Source organism: Rhinopithecus bieti, unplaced genomic scaffold, assembly GCF_001698545.2.
Source record: "Rhinopithecus bieti isolate Rb0 unplaced genomic scaffold, ASM169854v2 scaffold_3878, whole genome shotgun sequence".
NCBI lineage: Eukaryota > Metazoa > Chordata > Mammalia > Primates > Cercopithecidae > Rhinopithecus > Rhinopithecus bieti.
Genome location: NW_016805059.1, coordinates 5895469 through 5918366, shown reverse-complemented (window position 1 = coordinate 5918366; position 22898 = coordinate 5895469). Strand labels below are relative to the sequence as shown.

General features: G+C 38.0%; 1 protein-coding gene across 3 annotated transcripts in view; it reads right to left on the bottom strand.

Annotated features, from left to right (window-relative positions):
• FBXW7 (F-box and WD repeat domain containing 7) overlaps positions 1 to 22898 on the bottom strand; it is a 219452-nt gene that overhangs the window by 99627 nt on the left and 96927 nt on the right. The window contains exon 2 of one of the 3 annotated variants that reach the window (XM_017871122.1): positions 14887 to 14934. The exons of the other annotated variants lie outside the window; for them this stretch is intronic. The gene's annotated coding sequence lies outside the window, so the exon portion shown is untranslated. The remainder of the gene's footprint in view (positions 1 to 14886; positions 14935 to 22898) is intronic. 3 annotated transcript variants of the gene reach the window in all.

Genomic DNA, 22898 nt, shown 5'->3' with positions numbered 1-22898 from the left:
CACACAGAGCGGCAAAGTCTTAAAAAAAAAAAAGGAAAAAAAATGGAGTTTCCTCTGCCTTCTGTAATGACTTTTACTGGGGCTGCTATCCTTTGTGAGTTGAAGAAACCATACAAAAAGAGAAGGAGGTTAATGATTTCACCAATACTTATACCTCAGAAAAAATGCAGGTTCAATTCCAGACCACTGCAATAAAGTTAATATTGCAATAAAGCAGGTCACAAAAATTTTTTGGTTTCCTGGTGCATATAAGTCACATTTACACTACTATCTATTAAGTGTATAATAGCATTATGTGTAAAAAAAAGTACATACCTTAATTTAAAAGGACTATATTGCTAAAAAAAAAAAAATGCTAATGATCAACTGAGACTTCAGTGGCTGCTGACTAAACAGTATGGCTGTGGCAATTTCTTAAAACAAGACAACAATAAAGTTAGCCACATCAATTGACTCTTCCTTTTATGAAAGACACTATGCTATATGACAGTATTTTACCTAACTATAGAACTTCTTTCAAGATTGGAGGCAATCTTCCCAAACCACCGCTGCTTTATCAATTTATCAACTAATTTTATGTAATATAAGTCCTTTGTTGATATTTCAACAATTTTCAAAGCATCTTCACTAGGAGTAGGTTCCATCTCAAGAAACAGCTTTCTTTGCTCATCAATAAAAAGCAACACCTCAGCCATTCAAATTTTATCTTGAGATTTCAGCAACTGTCATATTGTGTCAGGCTCTACTTCTACTTCTCTTGCGATTTCTACCACATCTGCAGTGACTTCCTCCACTTTAGTCTTGAGCCCTTCAAAGTTGCCCATGCGGTTAGAATCAATTTCTTCCCAACTCCTATTAATAATGATATTTTGACCCCCTCCCATAAATCACGAATGTTCTTAATGGTACATAGAATGGTGAATCCTTTCCAGAAGGTCTTCGATTTACTTTGCCCAGATTCATCACAGGAATCACTGTGGCAGCTATAGCCTTAAGAAATATATTTTTTAAATAATGAAACTTGAAAGTAGAAATAACTCCTTGATCTTCAGGCTACATAATAGATGTTATTATGTTTATCAAGCATGAAAAAAATAGGAATCTCCTTGTACATCTCCATCAGAGTTCTTGGGTTACCAGGCGCACTGTCAATGAGCAGTAATATTTTCAAAGGAATCTTTCACTGAGAGCAATAGGTCTCACAAGTGGGCTTAACATATCTAGCAAACTGTGCTGTCATCCAGGCTCTGCTGTTCCATTTATAGAGCATGAGCAGAGTAGATTTAGCATAATTCTTAAGGACCCTGTGATTTTCAGAATGACCAATGAGCACTGGCTTCCACTTGAGGTCACCGGCAGCATTAGCCCCTCACAAGAGAGTCAGCCTGTCCTTTGATGTTTTGAAGCCAGGTACTGACTTCCCCTGTCTAGTCAAAAAAGTCTTCGATGGCATCTTGCAATAGAGGGCTGTTTCATCTATGTTGAGAATCTGTTATTTAAGGCAGCCACCTTCATCAGTGATCTTAGCTATATATGTGCTGTATTTCCAAATCTGTTGAGTTTCCCAAATTTATAAGCCATTATACAGTTTTAAGGGCAGTATGTCTGAGTATTATACTGGAAAGTTTCTATTGGAATCATTAAGATAGACATCAGGCATTTTAAGACATTTTGTTAAACTCTCTATCTCTTTCTGCTTTGAGACGACACTTACTATGACAATTTAGAATGAAAATGATTGCTGAAGATAATCCAGATGACACTGGACTATTACTGATGAAGCTCTAGGGAAGTTTATATTAGATTAGCAGATCTATAATATTTTTTTAAAAACTATTTCCTTTTCTAGAGTAAAATAAAATACAGACACAGAAAACTATACAAAAACTTTATACCTCAGTACATTCAGAGAATACATTCTTGTGACCACCACACAGCAATTTGCCAGCAAGCCCAGAAGCTCCTCCAAGTGCTCTGATTCAGTCATAGCCCTTTCCTTTCCTCTAAGTAACTCACTTCTTTTAAATTATTCTCAATTACATCCTGTATTTATCCCTTTAACAGCTAAGTAAGCCTCCCTAGATAACTATTATTTAATCTTGACCATTTTTAAGAAGAGTTGTTACTTCTATTCAGTCTCTTTTAATCTACAGGTTTATTTTCCATTCTTTTCTTTTTCTTAAAATTTATGTTTGATCTGGCTTTCAGTAGTGTAGATTTGACTGATTATTTACACATAATGCAATTCGGCATATTCATCTGGTCTCTTTATTTCTGGCAAATTGGAAGTTGGATCCAGAGGCTTTACTGAACTTGGTTTGTTCCTTTGTCTAATAATGTGTTACTTCATTATTTGTCATCTAGCATCTGGTTTCCCTCTTACGAATTTAGCAGCTGTTGATATTCACTGCCTCCATCCATTAATACACTGGAAGGTTGCAAAATGGTGGTATTCTAATACTCTCATTTCTTTTTAATTTATTAAAAGAAATGATTTCATAAAGAAATGTTTCCCTTATTTGCTATTTAATTCCTCAGTGCTATGGTCTACTTAGAAAAGTTGGTAGTGCTATATTACTCTAGCATGAGCTAGCTGAGCTATTAGATATTTGACAGTAAAACCCTGTAAATTTTATTGATAAAATTTTAAAATTATAATTATCTAAATTTTAGATTGGAGAAATAAAAATCTGCCAAACATGTCAAGAGTACACATATTCCCAAATAATATACAACAGTGGCTATCAAACTTGATTTTGGTGCCTATCAGTGGTACCACCATACCTCTAATGTCCATCAGACGTAAAGCACATAAATGATCATTTTACCACTGGTACTTTTAAACAACAGAGAACCGCACAGCAATGAGAATGAGAAAGACAAACTGCAGCTAACAATATAGACAAATTTTACAGACATAATGCTAAGCAAAAACAACACAAAACAGACGAGTATAAATTGTATTATTCCACTTTAAAGAGTTCAAAAACAGGTAAAACTAATCTACGGTGTTAAAAGTCAACTATGGTGGTTATATTTGTGTATGGAGGGGTGGGGTGCTAGACTAGTTTCTAAAAGGAGTCACCAGAGGAGGTTCTGGAATAGCAGTAATGTTCTATTTTTTTATCTGAGTGCTGTTACTTTTCTCAGTGTATGCTGTATTCCAGTAAAAGGTCAAAAAGTGAACAATTATGGTTTCCAGATTTGAGGGGGAAAAACACAACTTTGCTCTGGCAGAATTCCTTGGGAGATGCTTTTCTTTTATTCAAATTTTGCAGAGATGGGGGTCCCACTATGTTGCCCAGGCTTGAACTCCTGAGCTCAAGTGATCCTCCTGGCTCGGCCTCCCAAAATGCTGGGATTACAGGTGAAAGCCACCGTGCCTGACCAGGATGCAGCTTATTTTAAAATGTACAATGGGATTCAGAGGTAGGACCCAGTTTCTGCATTTTTAATATTTTCTACCCCCACAAGCAGCCACCCACGACTTTGATGTGCATGGTTCAGGGAGCATTCCTTTGAGAACAAGACTTTTGCATTTTCTGAAACTCTGACTAAAAGACAATCAATGTGTATTAAATGTAATAAATAAAATGGTTCGAATATATTATGCACTTGACATTAAACAGAAATATAGTTAGAGACACTAAACCAAACATCCAAAACATAGAATAGTTCTATTACTTAAAACTCTCTCTACCTCTTATATTTATTTAAAACCATCATATTCTTAGATCTTTTCATTTCTGTCACTAAACAAGAAGTACCCTGCACCACAGCGCACTTGTTTTAACACCTGGTGAGTTACTGCGTATGTTAACAATGAGTGGAGAACAAAACCTGTTCAATTTCTTAATAGTCTGCTACAGACACTAGTGTTTTGTAATTAGCAACATGTTAAGGAATTCAAATTTATGTCATAAGTTACAAATCACTACATATCAAAGGTATGTAGGGTCAAAACCTCAAATACTAAATCTAATGCTGCTAAGGATCTAGAGTCAGCTAGTTATTAGGCAAATAAAGTGACACTGTAAACATCAAATGAATGATATGTACTCTAGACAAATTAAGACTTCTTTCTTAAAATTTAAAATAAAGCTAATGTTCACTTGCTTTGCAGATCATTGGCTCTGCAGGTCACTGGTTCAGACATCAATTGACTATGTATATGAATCACTTAGGAGTCCTGTTAAAATGCAGATTCTGAGTTGGTAAATCTGAAATGGGACCTGAGATTCTGCATTTCTAACAAGTTCCCAGATGATGCCATTACTGCCAGTCAATGACCAAATTTTGAAGAGCAGTGCTCCACTCTTGTCTACCTGCTTTGTTTTCACTGCTGCCAAAATATCCTAAGGCATAGATATGACAGTGTCAGCTTCCTCCTTATATATTCCACCCTTCGGTGATTTCACAAGTTCATCCTCCTTACTGTGACACACAAAGACTCTCAAAAGTTGCATGTGGTCTCTCCTGAGCCTCATCTCTGGGTCCATCTGCCTCATTTGCAGCAATTCCATACCCCACAATTCTACTTTAAGCCCAGTAAAACCAAACATCTCACATATTCTAACTCTTAATTATTCCCGTTTGTAATATTTTGTTTTGTTTTCCTACTCCACCCCAGGTTTCCCCCGATAGTACTTCAATACCCACTTTAAATACTATATTTTTAGTAAAAATCTTCCAAGGTCTCCCTGGAAGGAGTTAAGTATAACTCCTAAACTCCTAGTAGAATGGCCAACTACCAAACAAATACTATGAAAAACCTTCTCAAATGAAACAATTAAAATACCAGATAAAACAAAAATTAAAATAGTAGGTCAGACAGATAAATAAAACCACAGTGTTGACATGAAGAAAAAAAAGAAATCCTTATGGCCAAGTACAAAGGACCCTGGGAGACGGAGTCTCGCTCTGTCGCCGGGGCTGGAGTGCAGTGGCCGGATCTCAGCTCACTGCAAGCTCCGCCTCCCGGGTTTACGTCATTCTTCTGCCTCAGCCTCCGAGTAGCTGGACTACAGGCGCCCGCCACCTCGCCCGGCTAGTTTTTTGTATTTTTTAGTAGAGACGGGGTTTCACCGTGTTAGCCAGGATGGTCTCGATCTCCTGACCTCGTGATCCGCCTGTCTCGGCCTCCCAAAGTGCTGGGAATTACAGGCTTAAGCCACCGCGCCCCGCCAAACCTTGGGTTTCTAACTTATGTACTGGCATAGGTGCTGAAGGCAAGAAAATAAGCCAAAAGGCCACATAAGATAGTTCTCTAATAGGAAATCCCCACATAAAGCTGGGAGCTCTACAAGGTGAATACCTATAATTGTTCAGGGTGAATAGAAAATAAACCCACCACACAAAAATGGACAGTTAGGGATTTTTCTGTCCTAGTTTTAGCTCCAGGTAAAGAAGCAGGATCCCCGCCCCGCCTACACCCCAAGAATTTATGATCATAAGCAGGCCCTCACACAGGGCTCTGTGTCACTCTGAAATCCTCAAGCAGTGACCTTAATTAAAAGTGGTAACCAGGTGGTAATGTTCCTGGGCAACTAGCTGAAGCAAACCTTAGTTTTCTCTGAAGCAATATAAACTCAACTCAAGACTCAAAGAATTCCTACAGAAAAAGCTCCAAGGAAGAATGCAGCTTGAGAGATGTATGACTAAATAAGCAAGACAGGTTAAGAGGTGTGAAAAACAGAATCAAAGCTCTAATATATATCTAGTTGGAGTTCCAAAAAGATATAAGCAGAAGAATGAGGAAGAGTAAATATTTCAAGATATAATGGCTATATGCAGTTGGTTTTTTTTTTTTCTTTTTTTGAGACAGAGTCTCGCTCTGTCACCCAGGCTGGAGTGCACAATCTCGGCTCACTGCAGCCTCCGCCTCCCGAGTTCAAGTGATTCTTCTGCCTCAGCCTCCAGAGTAGCTGGGACTACAGGCGCATGCCACCATGCCCGGTTAGTTTTTGTATTTTTAATAGAGACGGGAGTGTCACCACATTGGCCAGGCTGGTCTCAAACTCCTGACCTCATGATCCGCCTGCCTCGGCCTCCCAAAGTGCTGGGATTACAGGCGTGAGCCACCGCCCCTGGCCAGCTATGAACTTTCTATAATAGAACTGTTGAAACACATTAATTATCAAATCCAAAAAGCTCAATGAATCTCAACCAGAATAAATATGCATAAATTAACATCCAGACACATTACAGTACAACTACAGAATAGTCAAGATAGAGAAAACATTTAAAAAAAAAAAAAAACAACTAAACATAGTTTACCTAGAAAGGAACTGCAATTAGGCATTTGACTTAATTTTGAATAGCAATAGTGGAAGCCAGAACAGAAGAAGGATAGCTTCCTTTACTGAAAGAAAATGCCCAACCACATTTTTATAACCAGTGAAGCTATCTTTCAAGGACAAAATAGAACTCTACTGGGGTGAGGGAGTTGCAATAGTTATACATTGTTCCCAATCGATATTTGCTTTTACCATAACATTCTGGACAGCTGCCAGATCCCTTCGGTCAGAGATCCCCAACCTTTTTGGCACCAGGGACCAGTTTCATGGAACACCAACCACAGACCAGGGGAAGGTGGGAGGAGCAATGGTTTCTGGATGAAACGGTTCCACCTGAGATCAGTTTCATCCAGTATTAGTGTAATTCTCGTAAGGAGCAGGCAACTTAGATCCCTCGCATGCGCAGTTCACAGTAGGGTTCTCACTCCTATGAGAATCTAACACTGCCGTTGATCTGACAGGAGACGGAGCTTAGGCGGTAATGCTCACTTGCCAGCTTGCTCACCTCCTGCTATGCAGCCCAGTTATTAACAGGCCACAGACTGGTACAGGTCCACAACCCAGGGGTCAGGGACCCCTGCCTTAAGTAACAGCTACCTCCCAAACCAGAGGTATGAAAGAAAGATCTTAACCATTATGCTAAGTTACTAGTGCCAAAGAATGACGCCACCTTGCATAAATAACAGGAATTTTCTCTTTGTAAAGCAATTCTCTTTATATTATGCAAATCTACTATTAAGTTTTCAATATCTGACATTCAAATAAATTTAAAAGTATCAATGTATACTTTACAAACTGTCATTTCATTTGTCAAAAATTATCTCTGTATAACAGTACAAATTGTACTATTTAAATCTTTTAGATATTACTCCCTATTTTAAAGAATAGCTACTTATTTTGAAAAGTTAGCTTAAAACGTTAACTTTGTTGGCCGGGCACGGTGGCTCACGCCTGTAATCCCAGCACTTTGGGAGGCCGAGGCGGGTGGATCACAAGGTCAGGAGATCCAGACCATCCTAGCTAACATGGTGAAACCTTGTCTCTACTAAAAATACAAAAAATTAGCTGAGCATGGTGGTGGATGCTGTAGTCCCAGCTACTTGGGAGGCTGAGGCAGGAGAATGTAGTGAACCTGGGAGGCGGAGCTTGCAGTGAGCCGAGATCACGCCACTGCACTCCAGCCTGGGCGACAGAGCAAGACTCTGTCTCAAAAAAAAAAAAAAAAAAAAAAAACACTTTAACTTTGTTAATTTAATTTAAAACAGAAGTCTAGGAAGAAAGCAGCAACACAGTATTTGGATCTTCCCAAATCTATAAACAGAGCAAGAAGTTACCAAAACCAAAACTCAATAGCAGAGTGTCCTCAGACCCCTAAAATACAACTGGATAAAGGCAAACCACCCACATCCCCAAGACCTACATGCTATCAGTGTCACAGCATGAACAAGCAAAAGGAAGCAACAGAGATCAGACCTGCAACAGGGGGATCTTCCCAAATAAGCAGCCACTCAGCAGATGAAAACTGGTAGGACGTTTGCCCACTTGGATAACAGAAAAGTGTAGTGGGCCCTCAGCCAGGACTACAGGGACAAGAGAAGTCTAGTCTCTGTGAATTTTCAAAACCAGGCCTCTCATTCCATAACAGGGCCTCACAGTAATGAGAAACTGTGGGAGTGAAATAAAAATCGCACAGAATAGAGACAAAGGAAAGAGAAGGGCCACAAGAAACTTGGGAAAACAGAGTCAAGAAATCTCAGAAAACTATTTTAACACTGTACACAATACAACAGGGAGCTCTGTAAAATTAGAAAAAACATTTACATTAATAGATGGACAACTTCACAGGAGCAGTCAACCGGAGCTCTTTGAGAAAGACAAATGGGATGGTGACAGAGTTTAAAGTCATGCCGCATGAGGAATCATTTAATGAAATTGGTGTGGTTATGCTTGTAAAATAAGCTAGATAAAATTAGGATTAAATTTCATTTGTGTAGCAAACAGAGAGGCCATACCAAGTAGAAATTTCAAGAAGATTACAACTTCAGTAAAGGAAGAATTCAGTAAAAATACAATTGATCAAGAAATGCAACGTGTTACTCAGGGAGTGGAAGCAGAGGTTAGATTCTCTGATCAGAACCACTAGCATTTATTTATCAACTGCCAAGCATCGAGTGCTAACACATGCATTTGACCTGTATTAACTTAGTCAATATTTGCAATACCCTTCGAAGTGCATTATCCATATGCCAGCCTCATCACCTCATTAAGATAACCTGGGAGTGTTAAGACCAGGCTTCCAATTAACCTCTGCAATTCATTAGCTTCTGTGACATTAGACTGGGAACTTAAATGTCTAGAATCAGTTTCTAAACCTGTAAAATAAGGGGATTAGATAAGATTGCCTCTAAACCCTTCCAGATGAAGAGTCTATTAGTCTTTGTATGCCTCATAATTCTGAAACCTAGAAGAGCAGTTTCCAGACCTTTTGGTCTTAGAACCTCCTTTATACTCTTAAAAATTATGAAGAACTCCCAAAAGTGTTTTGTTATGTGAGTTCCATCTGTTGAGACTTACTGTATTAGAAATCAAAACTGACAAACTTTTAAAACATAAGTATACTTGCATTAACTATCAGAGGAACATCATAACAAGTTGTAGAGTCAAATACACTTGGAAAAGAATGACAACAAAAAAGCCAGTAACTTCTTAATATGTATTGTGAAAACAGGTCTGACCTTTCAGACCTTCTGCAAAAGGTTCAGCAACCAGTGGTCCCCAGACCAAACTTAAAGGACCACCGACCCTATTCCTGACCTTTGAGAGGTTAAAGAATGATTTTCTTTCCACCTAAAAAGAGTTGAAGTTACACCCTTTCCCGTGGAACCGTGGGTAAGTTTTTGCTTTGGAAGACAGTTATTCTAATCTTGTAGGAAGTACCCAAAATGGGTCAAGATTTGAATTAGGTAACCCTAATGACTGACTGGTCTCATTTCTACTGACACCATACTAAACTCATGACAAAGCAGCCTACAGGTGTGGTTATGCTTAGAAAATAAGATAACATTAGGATTAAATTTCACTTGTGAGGCAAACAGAGAGGCCATACCAAGCAGAAATTTCAAGGAGAAGATTTCAACTTCAGTAAAGGAAGAATTTTATAAATACAAAATTCAACCAGGAGCTTTTTCTTAGTCTAATTTTATACTTACAAAATGTTTTCTTTCTGACAAATATTCTTTATTCTTATCTAAAACCATTAGCTCAGCTGGAGCCAAGAATGGTTTATCTTTGACCACAATATTGTATATTTCCACTGTCCTGGGACTGGAATTCAGAAAGAGCGATTCAAGGGACAACTACTTTCATCAGATGGATTGTGCCTGCGAGGCAGTGTAGCACAGGTTCTGAACCTCTTTTCTTCATCTGTAATACAGCATCTATATCATAGGTTTGCTGTAACAATGAAATCACAATTCATAGGTAAAACATTTAACAAGGCTTAGTACAAAATAAGATTCAATAAGACTTAATAACAGTTATTCTGGAGTTGTGTTGAGAACTGGTAAGGAAGCAAGAAGAAATATATTCAAACAAAGCTGAATATATTCTTTGGATCACGGTCCATAGAATTTGATTTCATTGTTTTGTCTAAAGTCTTATCAATTCAGATTATTAAAGTATTTATAATCAAATGTAAGTATAGATTGTACTTAACAGATTCACACATAGTTTTCAGGACACTTTGGCTGGGCTCATGCCTATAATCCCAGCACTTTGGGAGGCCTAGGCAGGTGGATCACCTGAGGTCGGGAGTTCGAGATCAGCATGACCAACATGGAGAAACTCCGTCTCTACTAAAAATACAAAACTTAGCCGGGCATGGTGGCACATGCCTGTAATCCCAGTTACTCGGGAGGCTGAGACAGGAGAATCACTTGAACCTGGGAGGCAGAGGTTGTGGTGAAACAAGATCAGGCCATTGCACTCCAGCCTGGGCAACAAGAGCGAAACTCCATCTCAAAAACAAAACAAAACAAAACAAAACAAAAAAACGCTTTAGAAAGCAAGAGCAATCAAACTGTGTACATGAGTTTCTGGGCGTGGGGAAGAAGTGAGATGCTGGTACAAATTACCAAGACCCTTTAGTCCTGAAGCAGTCTAGACAAAATACTTAATCAAATCTCATTTGATTTCTTTTACTTTGTTAGGGGGAAGTGGGTGGTGGGGGGCGGTGGGGGAGGAGGAGAGGGGAGAAGGCTCATGACCCTGATGATTGAAGGATAGGCAATGTATAGGAGGTCTGAGAAAAAGAGAGTTGTAGTTATCCTAACAAGGGTCTTTTATATAAAAGAGATAGTCATAATGGCATCATGTCACTGTCACCTGTACCTTGTTTTCTCTTGATACAACAAGATACTAAGTATGCTGGAAGACAGCTCGGCTTAGTGGAAGGAGCATAAATTTTGGCTCAGACATATCTGAGTTTCAAACTTGGTAGTGAATCTTACTAACTACAAATCTTTGGGCAAGTAATCTTAATCCAAGCCTGTTTCCTATTTCGTAAACCAGGAATAATGATTTCAGAGTTCAGGATTAAATGAATATGCAGTCACTAATATATTATTGGTATGTAGTAGGCATTCTGTAAATGTTTGCTGATTAAATGAATGCAGTGGAATCATCTTTACTAACGTGAATATATAACTGGCTTCATACCTACAAGATTTTCGGTTAATATTTTAGTTTTGTATCTTGAGTAGCTAAATTGGTGTTGTAGAAAAAAGAAGACATATATTATGGCTTTGTTGTTGTTACTGAATGAGTACTCTAACTTTGCCTGTGCAAGAGAAATAACTTCAGAATGACAAGGAAATCCAGAAAACCAGAATGAAGGAAACCTACTCAGAAACTTGAAGATCTAAGAAATATTCCTTCAACAAATCTGAAATTGGTGCTTTTGGAGAACAGTGACCATGGTTACTATTTTCCTAGTTCTTTGAACAGCTGAGTTTAGTGGTAAAATCCTGAAGCAGTCCTCACTGTAGTAAGAAATTCAAGTTGTGGCCAATCCACAATGCTTTCTCTTAGTCTGAGGTTGAACGTACAACACAGCATTATTTGTATTGAAACTGAGGGTGTTTTGAAGTTTGAGAATGTCAACTATTGCCTTACTAGGTTTGTCCAGAAATACTGCTCTATAACCTGAAGAACTTTTTAAATTTCTTGTGTGAAAATTACAGATCATTACATAAGAGATACTGTTTACTGATTTAACCACTATGATAGTGTAGCTTTATTTGTACATAGAGAAGATCTTTATAAGAAAAGCATGGTATTTCTTACCATTTAAAAAAAAGTTCTGTCTGTACTAAAAACAGAAAGAAAAAAGAACAGTTTTAAGTGGAGTATAATGTTTCTTGGTGTTAGAATTAATGTTGCAGATATTTGTAGTTTGTTGGATTTTGTCAGTGGTGGTGGTGGTGGTGGTAGGTTTGGCTTTTTCAGTCACAGTATTGACAGATAAGAACATTAGAGGGATGAAACCAGAGTAGAATGAAGTTCATTTTGACTGGTTTCTATTTTAGTTATGTAACTTTTAGAAATTTTCTCATCTATATATTTTGCAAAGGTCTAAGAAGGCTGGATATTCTTCTCATAATCTTTAAAATGAATATCTTTATAGCAACTACATTATATTTATTTTTGGATGCAGGGTATATACCTTTGGTCAGTATTGTATCCCCAGTGCCTGACATATATTTCTCTTTTCCAATTCAAATACACATTTTTGAAACCACACTGTGTGCAGTACAATCAAACAGTATCTCCTTCAATATATCCACTCAGCCTTCCTGCCAAGAATTTGAAGAGGAAGATGGAATGATTGTTTCTGACAGTCTATCTGTGAATAGCAATTGCCAGGTATGTTCATCTAACTGTGGTAATTGTTTGCCTTAGAGAGCAAGAAAAGAAATCTAGACAGGAGTTTCTGAAATGGGAAGGAGATGAAATAAAAGCAGAGCAGATATACCCGAGTTTTAGCTGCATTCTGTCAAAAGACAAAATTACAACAGTTGAGTTACAGACCTAACTGGCATTTATTTGCATTTCATGAATCAGGGCAGTCCCCATTCTGCAAGGTAGAATGAGAGGTCCTACTGAGCAAGAGCACAACAGTGGGTTTTGTTAAGGTGGGAAAAAGGAAACAGAACAGGAAAAAAAAAGCTGATTGATTAATATCAGGTTATTTCAGTTTACTTTTTCTAAGGGTTTAAAGCACAGGGGATTCAGCTGGAATCTCCTGTTTTCAGGAAAAAAATGGTCTGCTTTGGGATCTATCTGCTTCCTGAAAGTTTCTATTTGATTATGTGGCAGTTAACATGAATGACTACATTTTAGTTTGATCTGGTCCACCGAGGCCTAGCGCAAGAGCACAGTCCAAAACAATGGTGTCCCATAATTTTTATTCAACAATACTTACCAATCGAAACCTCCCAGGAACCCAGATAAGAGGGTATCAAGCAGTAGTAAATGAAAACAAAATGCCTAATTTAAAAAGTAAATAACAAGAGGATATTTTCTCCTCCTTGTGGTTCATATTTAAAAATTGCCATGCCAAAATTATTATTACAAAGATGGGAATCCTATCTTAAAAAACAGACTCACTAGTTTTATACTAGCTTTATACAGTGGTGGGCTTATTCTGAAGCTCAAAACCCTCTTCTAAAATGACTGTGAGGCAGAGTGGAGCCCACAGCTAAGAGGATTTGAATGAGTACTTGCTACTCCTCAGAGACTCACTATGATTGTGTAGAGGCTCCCTGTAAAGATGCTGACTTATTTCTGAAATTTAGCAGATTCTGGTTTTCTCCAGTTCTGTAGTCATTGGCTGTTTAGGGTAGTGGTTTCAAATGTGCTTCCTTCTAGTATAGCTACTTATTTGGTCCTATCATATTCTTTAGTCACAACTCTCTCTACTTCCTAGAGGATGTTTCACCGTGAACTATGTGCTGACTTGCAATACCAAGAGTTGTGAACTCTGGGAAAACTGTCACCTTGCCTGTTGAAGTGGGAAAAAATCAGTATTCTAGGCCTCTATCCTAGCTTCCTAATGTAAGCATATCTGGTAGTAGAACAGGGAAGTCCCAACTAAAGAGAGCAAAGAAAAGAAGACAAAAGCATTCCTCAACATGGAACAGACTCACAGAAGGAGAGTTAAAGACATAGATGTTTCTACCTTGCCTTCAATTAATATGTAATTTAACTGAGGTACTTTTTATATAAATTAGAATGCATAGTGAGTTTTAAAAAACATATATCTATGTATACAACACCTTAATCGAGATATCGAATATTTCAGCCAGGTGTGGTGGCTCACTCCTGCAATCCCAGCACTTTGGGGGGCTGAGGCAGGTGGATCATTTAAGGTCAGGAGTCCGAGACCAGCCTGACTAACATGGTGAAACCCCATCTCTACTAAAAATACAAAAAAAAAATTGCCGGGCATGGCGGCACAAGCCTGTAGTCCCAGCTACTAAAGAGACTGAGACAGGAGAATCACTTGAACCCGGGAGGCACAGGTTGCAGTGAGACGAGATCGCGACACTGCACTCCAGCCTGGGAAACAGAGCGAGACTCTGTCTCAAAAAGAAAAGATACAGAATATTTTTATCATTAAAGAAAGTTCCCTCTTTTCTCATGTCCCATTCCAACCACTCCTTAGGACGCTTAGATCACTGTTCCATCAGTGCAGATTAGTTTTGTGGATTTTTAAACATCATTATCTATATGATGTTTATATGACTCGTGCTGCATTACTTTTGTGTCTTTTTCCTTAATTCAGCATACTGTTTTCAACATTTATGTTGTCACATGTATCAGAAATCCATTTTTTTCTGTCCCTGTGTACTTTCTATTTTATGAATATACCTCAATTTATTTATCACTTCTCTTGATGAATGTTGGAGTTGTTTTCAGTTTTTGGTTATTCTGAATATAGTTGTTATAAGCATTCTTGTGCCAGCGTATTTGTGGACATTTCTCCTGGGTAAATAACTAGGAGTGCTTGCTTATAGGGTGAGTGTTTTTTCTAAGAAACTGTCAAACATTTTCTACAGGGTTGGTATCATTTTACACTTCTACCAGCCATGTATGAGAGTTTCAGCTGCTTCCTATTTTCACCAACATTCGGTGGTGACTGACTTTTTTTAATTTTAGCTATTCTTGTGGATGGAAAGTAGTATGGCATTGTGGTTTTAATCCGCATCTCCGTGGTGGCTAATATTATTGAGGACTTCGTGTATTTATTAAACCTTCTCATATCTTCCTTAGTCAACTGTCTTTTCACCATTTTTTCCGCTCAATTAAAATTTGCATTAAAAATGAACAAATAAGTAAATCAATGACCTCTGTGATTGTCCTTTCTCAGATTTTTGCTTTCATATGCAAACATCGAAGTCATGGTGACTGCAGCGTTCTACCTAAAAAGAAGGAATCTATGTGCTCTCAGTCACAGGGTTTTTTCCAGTAGTCTTCAGTCTTGAACTTCAGCAAACAGAAATATCCACAACAATTTAAAATGGACACTTACATTTTCACGTTTAAAAATTTATATTCACTATGCTTTCTAGTTTACAATCTGCAAAAAAACAAAAAAAAAAAAATTATTGACTATTTTCTGGGAAATGGAAAAATTATTCCATGCATCTTACATGTATTTGCTGGTTAAGGCTTTTAGAAATTATAGGAAGTAACAGAATACAGTTGTCCCTCAAACAACATGAGTTTGAACAGCACAGGTCCACTGATACGTGGATTTTTTTTCAACAAACACAGTCAGCTCTCCATATCCACATATCAAAAGTATTCTCCACATTCATGGGATATAGAAACCTGAGTATACAGAGGACCAACTTTGTATATATGTTGGTTCTGCAGGACTAGTATACCTAGATTTTGGTGTATGTTAGGGTCCTGGAACCAATCCCCTGCAGATACTGAGGGATGCCTATATATGGTCAGTAATAGTGTTGTATACACAGCTGAGTTTCACTTTCTGAATGTGGAAAAGAATCCATTATTTATTGTCTATGTATATACATGAGTATATCCCTGCATTTTAAAGCTTAGTACTATAATGCAAACTTGTGATGTGGTACCAATTAACATCAAAAAGAGGAAATAAAGTAGAAGTAGTTGCTGCTTTCTTCATGAAACTGGAAAGTGGGACATTTACAATAGCAAGCATGTTCACTTTTCTAGCCTTCTACTTCTTATAATGTATATAAAAAAGATAATATGTTCATCAAATCTGTCCTCTATGCCTTAGTTTACCCCTCTGTCAACCTAATAATACTGCATTGCCTTCTTAGTCTCTGTGTCCCCAACTTTCTCCTGAATGTTCCACCACTATTTACTGACTTTTTTATAAAGAGAAAAGAGAGGTTCTTTTATCAAGACCTATGCCATTCAATTTCAGTAGTTCCTTGACAAGGATATATAGAAGGGAGAGGGAAGGTGACTTACCTTGCCAGCAGGGTAAGACAAAAAAACGTTACAGGGAAGAAAATATCATTTGCAAAGATACAGACATATGAGAGCATGTGACATATTGAAATACAAATGATCAAAATTGTTGAGAAATACACAATTTCAGACATCTAGTGTGTATAGATAGAGATTTGTATAATGAGCTTCAGAGTTTAGATTTTATCCTACAGAACAGTGGTTTTCAGAAGTTCTGCAGTCACTCGAGGGTTCCTAATTCTCTGTTCCCCCAAACTCCTTTCCCACACACACACACACAAGCTCTTCCTTTATGTGTTTAATATTCTGCCTTCATTTGAGCAATGGGTTCAGCATGCAAAAGGTTTGGAAACTACTAATGAGATGTTGGTATTTCATGTTCTGGCAGCAGCATAGAAAGCAGATGAAAGAGGTGGGAGACAAAAGATAGGCAGATGACTAGGGGTGCTATTCCAATAGTTCAAGCAAGAGACAGATGGCATCTGCTTAAATAGTACTAAACAAGTGGGACTGATTATAGACATCCTTAAGAGGTAGACTTAGCAGGACTTAGTGATATGTATAGTGACAAAATTGTGGAGACAAGGCAAAGGTCGTTTGCAACAAATGATGTAAACCAGAATGATGTCCAAATCCCTCCCCCATTCCCCTGCTTTTTTAATTTTCAGAAAAGTTCTACAAACCGTACAGTATCAAGAACTTATACTTCCCCTAGGGCATTGAAAATAAGTTTCCAGGCCAGGTGTGGAGGCTCACACCTGTAATCCCAGCACTTTGGGAGGCCAAAGCAGGTGGATCGCCTGAGGCCAGGAGTTCGAGACCAGCTGGCCAACATGGTGAAACCCTCTCTACTAAAAACACAAAAAATTAGCCAGGCATGGTGGCAGGTGCCCGTGATCCCAGCTACTCGGCAGGCTGAGGCAGGAGAATCACTTGAGCCCAGGAGGTGGAGGTTGCAGTGAGCCTAAGATCGCGCCACAGCTGGAAACCACACTCCAGCCTGGGTGACAGAGTGAGACTCCGTCAGAAAGAAAAGAGGTGGGGAAAGGCGAGGTCTGGGGAGGGGAGAGGAGGGGAGGGAAGGGGTTTCCAACATGATGCACCATCCCCTACCAAACACATTAGTATGCATTTCTTGTAAAAAGGACATTCTTCTTCATAACCACAATATAAATGTTTAAGGAAAATCGCATTGACATATCAAACTGTCTATTCCTCATTTGAGTTTCATATCTGAAATACTTTCTTGATCCTTTCTTTACTTTCATTTCTTTAACAACTTTGAAAGATTATAAGCCATTCATTTTGTATAACGGCCCTTAATTTTGGTTTGTCTAATTTTTGATTCACATTATGCATCACGGGCAGGAGTATGACAGAAGTAATACTATGTTTCTCTCATTGTTTTATATTATCAGGTAGGCATATTTCCAGTTCATCCCATTACTGATCTTATCATTATCTTATATTATCAGGTAGGCATATTTCCAGTTCATCCCATTACTGATCTTCACTTTCAACCTCTCTCAATCTTTCTACACTGGAGGAACACTTAAAATAATTTTCAGATCTCAGGAACGCCTGCATTAAAATGGTTATATCTACAACTCACACTACATTAGCTTGATTAGTAAGGTGTAGATATAATAATTCACTGATACTGGTCAGTGCTCTTCTGAGTAGACGATTTTTTTTCTGCAGGTTTGTTTTACAGGCATACCTCATTTTACTGCACTGCAGTTTACTGCACTTCACAAATAGTGTATTTTTTTAAAAATTGCAAGTTTGTAGCAATCCTGTGTTGAGCAAGTCTATCAGCACGATTTTTTCAAAAGTCATGTGGCAACTTCATGTCTCTGTGTCACATTTCGGTAATTCTTGTAGTATTTCAAACTTTTTCATTATTATTGTATCTACTATGATGATCAATGATCGGTGATCTTTCATGTTACTACTGTAATTGTTTTGGGGTGCCACAAACCGCACCCATGGAAGATGGCAAACCTAATCAATAAACCAACCAGCCATTCCCCCATCTTTCTCCCTCCCCTTAGGCCTCCCTATCCCCTAAGATAAAACAATATTAAAATCAGGCCAATTAATAATCCTAAAATGGCCTCTAAGCATTCAGGCAAAAAGGAAGAGTCACATACCTCTCACTTTAAATCAAAAGCTAGAAATGCAAAAGAAAAGTTCTTGAAGGAAATTAAAAGTGCTACTCCAGTGAACACATAAATGATAAGAAAGTGAAATAGCCTTATTGTTGATACGGAAAAAGTTGAGTGGTCTGGATAAAAGATCAAATCAGCCATAAGATTTCCTTAGGCCAAAGCTTTATCTAGAGCAAGGCCCTAACTCACTTCAATTCTGTGAAGGCTGAGAGAGGTGAGGAAGCTTCAGACGAAAAGCTGGAAGCTAGCAAAGGTTGGTTCAGAGGCTTAAAAAAAAGAAGCTGTCTTGATAACATGTAAGTACAAGGTAAAGCAGCAAATGCTGATGGAGAAGCTGCAGCAAGTACCTAGAAGGTCTAGCTAACTAAGATCACTGATGAAGGTGGCTACACTAAACAACAGATTTTCAATGTAGATGAAACAGCCCCCTATTGGAAGATGCCATCCATGACTCTTCTAGCTGGACAGGGTAAGTCAATATCTGGCTTCCAAACTAAAGGACAGGTTGACTCTCTCGTTAGGGGCTAACGCTGTTGTTGACTTTAGGTAGAACAGTGCTCATTTACCATGCCAAAAACTGTAGAGCACTTAAGAATTAGGCTAAACATAATCTCCCTGTGCTCTACAAATGGAGTAACAGCACCTAGATAGCAGCACATCCATTTAATTCAAGACTTTACTAGACCCTTTAAGCCCACTGTTGAGACCTACTGCTCAGAATAAGATTCCTTTCAAATATTACTCATTGCTCACTGACAATGCACCTGGTCACCCAAGAGCTCCGATGGAGATGTACATGGAGATTCATATGGTTTTCATGCCTGCTAACACAATATCCATTAATTGTGTTAATTAGCACATTGCAGCCCATTAATCAAGGGTCATTTCTTCTCTCATTCATCCTTTGGGGGATGAGGTCAGTATAATGTGAATGTCACTTTACTCCACATTTTCCCTGGCATAGAAATGTTTTAAAGCCAGCAGGGACAAGTTTTCTCACAAAGATAGAGCTTAAGCAATACATGATGACCTTATGAAAAAAAAATAGAAATCCAGAAGAGGGTAACCAGTGGCTAGTTAATGGCTTTAAATTGCTGGCATTCCATAATGTTAAAACTATCTGGTCAAGCCATGAGTACAGATAAAAAAGCCATGACAATATTTTTCCCATGTTAATTTTTTTTAAGGGGTAAGAGGCAACTGATAAAAATTACATCCTGGATCAGATTTACTAGTTTTCACAATTTGATCATAAGTGGAAATGAATATTCTCAAGGACCGACATTTCAAAGGAGAAATCATAAATCCTAGAACTTAGAACTAACTAACTGGGGCAAATATTTAGCTACATAATATTTTTATTGAATGGGTACTGGGTTTGTTACTACAGAGATTACAAGGTTCCACAGGAACAAGCCACTCAGAAACCGATTTTCAGGGCCTGATTTTGCAGAACTTCAGGTTTTGTTCAGAAGTAACTATCCTGTTTGATAACAAAAGTAACTGCCTGTATTATAGTACTTAAAGAAGTCCACGGTGGCTCATGCCTATAATCCCAGCACTTTGGGAGGCCGAGGCAGGTGGATCACGAGGTCAGGAGATTGAGACATCCTGGTTAACACAGCGAAACCCCATCTCTACTAAAAAATAAAAAAAATTAGCCAGGCGTGGTGGCAGGCACCTGTAGTCCCAGCTACTACTTGGGAGGCTGAGGCAGGAGAAAGGCGTGAACCCGGGAAGCGGCACTTGCAGTGAGCCAAGATCGCACCACTGCACTCCAGCCTGGGTGACAGAGTTAGCCTCCGTCTCAAAAAAAAAAAAAGTCCAGTGTCACCTCCTGCTTCATACAGACCTGGCTTTACTTCTTCCATATGTGCTGTTATGGGGTAAAACCAATCTGTGCTGAAAGATTAAATTACATTGCTGCTAAACACTTAAAAATTATTTTCAATCAAACATATTGCCCATTTTTGTCTTAAGAAATACTAATAAAAGGATTGGAATGAGATATTCAAAATGAGTCAAAGTTAGGCAATAACAAATACAGACTGTAATAACACAGGTAGAATACGTGGCCTCTTATGCCAAACTAAATTTAACTTCTGGTATAAACTATGTCTTTAAAAAAATTTTTTTTCAGCTTCTTAATTTTATAATAATGCCACCAGGAAGATGACATCCATTAGAATGACAAATTCTTCCTTTAGAAATAATCTCTTTACCTTGCAGCACAGCCCCTTTGAAATTATTTTCTTTATGAAAATCTCAAAGTATTAAGGAGAAAGTACTACGTACCATCCCTGGTTAGAGAGAATACATTTCTTTGCTAAACAGAACAATAACAATAACAAAAATTGACTTCAGCATTCAAATTTCTATTGGCAACATGTGTTTAAGACGATTCTAACACTTAGGAATGTCAAACTCTAACCAAAATTTAATTCTGGTAACACAAATTATCAAAAATTTAAAGTATTTAAATTTACCTGAAATTTATTTTACATCAAGGTATTTTTAAAACTTCTTACGATTTTCTGAAACAGATACATTCTGAACTGTCAAATCACTAAAGTTATAAATACCAGTAGAGCATTCTTTAAAAGTGGGAAGGGATACAGGAGCTAACAAAAAAGGGGAGAAAATGGTACCTTGCACAGAACAAGTACACCCATCTAGTAAAGAGATGCGATCTAAGCACTCCCCATCCCACTCCCTGCTCCAAATTAGGTCCTATATGCTTTATATAGAATGTCATTTGGACCCTGACTGTTCATACCACTTTCTATTCTCTCTACCAATTCAGGCTCAATACTGTAACATTCCGAAACACTCTTTCTCTTTCTTCATTGCTTAAGTTTGTACTTTTTTTTTTTTTTCAAAAACTTTCACTATGCGTCATCTCTTCTAAGTAGAAATTTTAAGATGGAAGTGGCAATATACCTTTCTTATTGAAATAAAAACATTGATCAAGAACAATTTCCACTGTGATAAACAGAAAACAGGTATCAAAATTATACAGATCTACCTACACAGAATGTATATTCAGCAACTCGAACTTACATTGCTAAATATGCTCCTCTCCTTATTGAGATGACTGAAGCTTCAGAGAGCTGTGTGCTTAACTTGTGATATCTCAATCTCACAGGTTTTGTTTCTTTACTCCTCCCTTCCTTGTCGCCTGTCTCGGAGGGGAAAAATGTAATCCCCATCATTTCTAAGACTATTAATACCATCAGTAGCTTTGATTTTGTCTACCCCTAAGCCTTTCAGAAATTTGCTCCATTAGTCACACCTCTCCCGCTTAAAGGTTCAATTTCTTTAATCTTATCTCTTTCTGTTAACACTCACCAATATATGACATTGATTCTTTTTTTTTGAGACGGAGTCTCAACTCTGTCACCCAGGCTGGAGTGCAGTGGTGCAATCTCGGCTCACTGCAACCTCCGCCTCCTGGGTTCACGCTATTCTCCTGCCTCAGCCTCCCGAGTAGCTGGGACTATAGGCACCTGCCACCACGCCTGGCTAATTTTTTGTATTCTTTAGTAGAGATGGGGTTTCACTGTGTTAGCCAGAATGGTCTCGATCTCCTGACCTCGTAATCCGCCCGTCTCAGCCTCCCAAAGTGCTGGGAATACAGGTGTGAGCCACTGCGCCCAGCCGACATTCATTCTTTAACGTCAGTATAAAACCAATGTAAATGAGTGAAGTCTCATAAATAGGAATAGAGTTGCCCCAATCCAACTATTCAGATTTTTAAAATAAAATTCAGTTTTCTTTTCAATTCACTCTTAATAAAGCTCTAATAATAAAATGGAAGTAAAGGAGGAAGCAACAGTCAGTATCACAAAATATACAGAGCCAAGACTATATGGCAATGATTTCCTATCTTTATTTCTGAATAACCAATGACTTGCTGGTAATGCCAAATTATATCTAAAAGTTAACCCAGTTAACCCAGGTCTGATTCTAAAAAATAAATTTTAAAAAGCTCTTTGGAGGATAGACTGCTATGACTTTCAACAACTAGTCAATTCCAAACTTTTGGAATTAATTTCATATATAGAAGCAGAATATGTTACAAAACTTTGCTCCTATGCTTACTTTTCTTTTAAAAATTAAACCTGTTTCTTAAACATTATAAGGTTAACATGATTTTTATTCACTCTTAATCACAATCACACATTTTAGGGTAAATCATAACATTTCACCACCACCCACCCCGCTCAGAAAAATGAACCTCAATCGGAATTTTGATATTCTTCCTGTAAGTTTTGCGACCATATATAAAATCCAAGACATTTCCAATCTTACTCCTAGGCACTAAAAGATACTGCTTATAATATATTAATCATAACTATTACATAACTTCCCCTACTTATCAAAGCAATGTTGTTGCTCTGAGATTTCCAACTTCTCACTTCCCATACCACACAGCTTCCTCCGGGTATTATACCCTCTCTCATAGCATCAACTACAATCTACAGTGGTGGTTCTCAAACTTCAATAGAATTACAGATCACTCTGGAGGCAGGGGTTCTTGTTAAAATGTAAATTCCTAGGCTGGTAGCAAAAACAAAATCTATGGCTCCTTCTAAATTCACTGCTTCCAATATGGCTTCCCAAGCAACTCTTCACCCCTACTCCCAAACATTATTAGTTTAAAAACTTTCTGCTCCAACAGGTTCTATTCCATACCTATATTCTGAAATACTTTGTAACTATTTTGTTTCTGTCTCTCTCATTAGGACTGTAAACTCCAAGGAGGCAATTTTTGGCCTCTCTGTTTTAGTATTTCCAGTGGTTTACACAAGAGGTTAGCTATTAGCAGGGTATCATTAAATGCCAGTACACATGTACTGTCCAGATTAAAGGACAAGTAACAAATAGTTGAATAAAAATGAGCAAT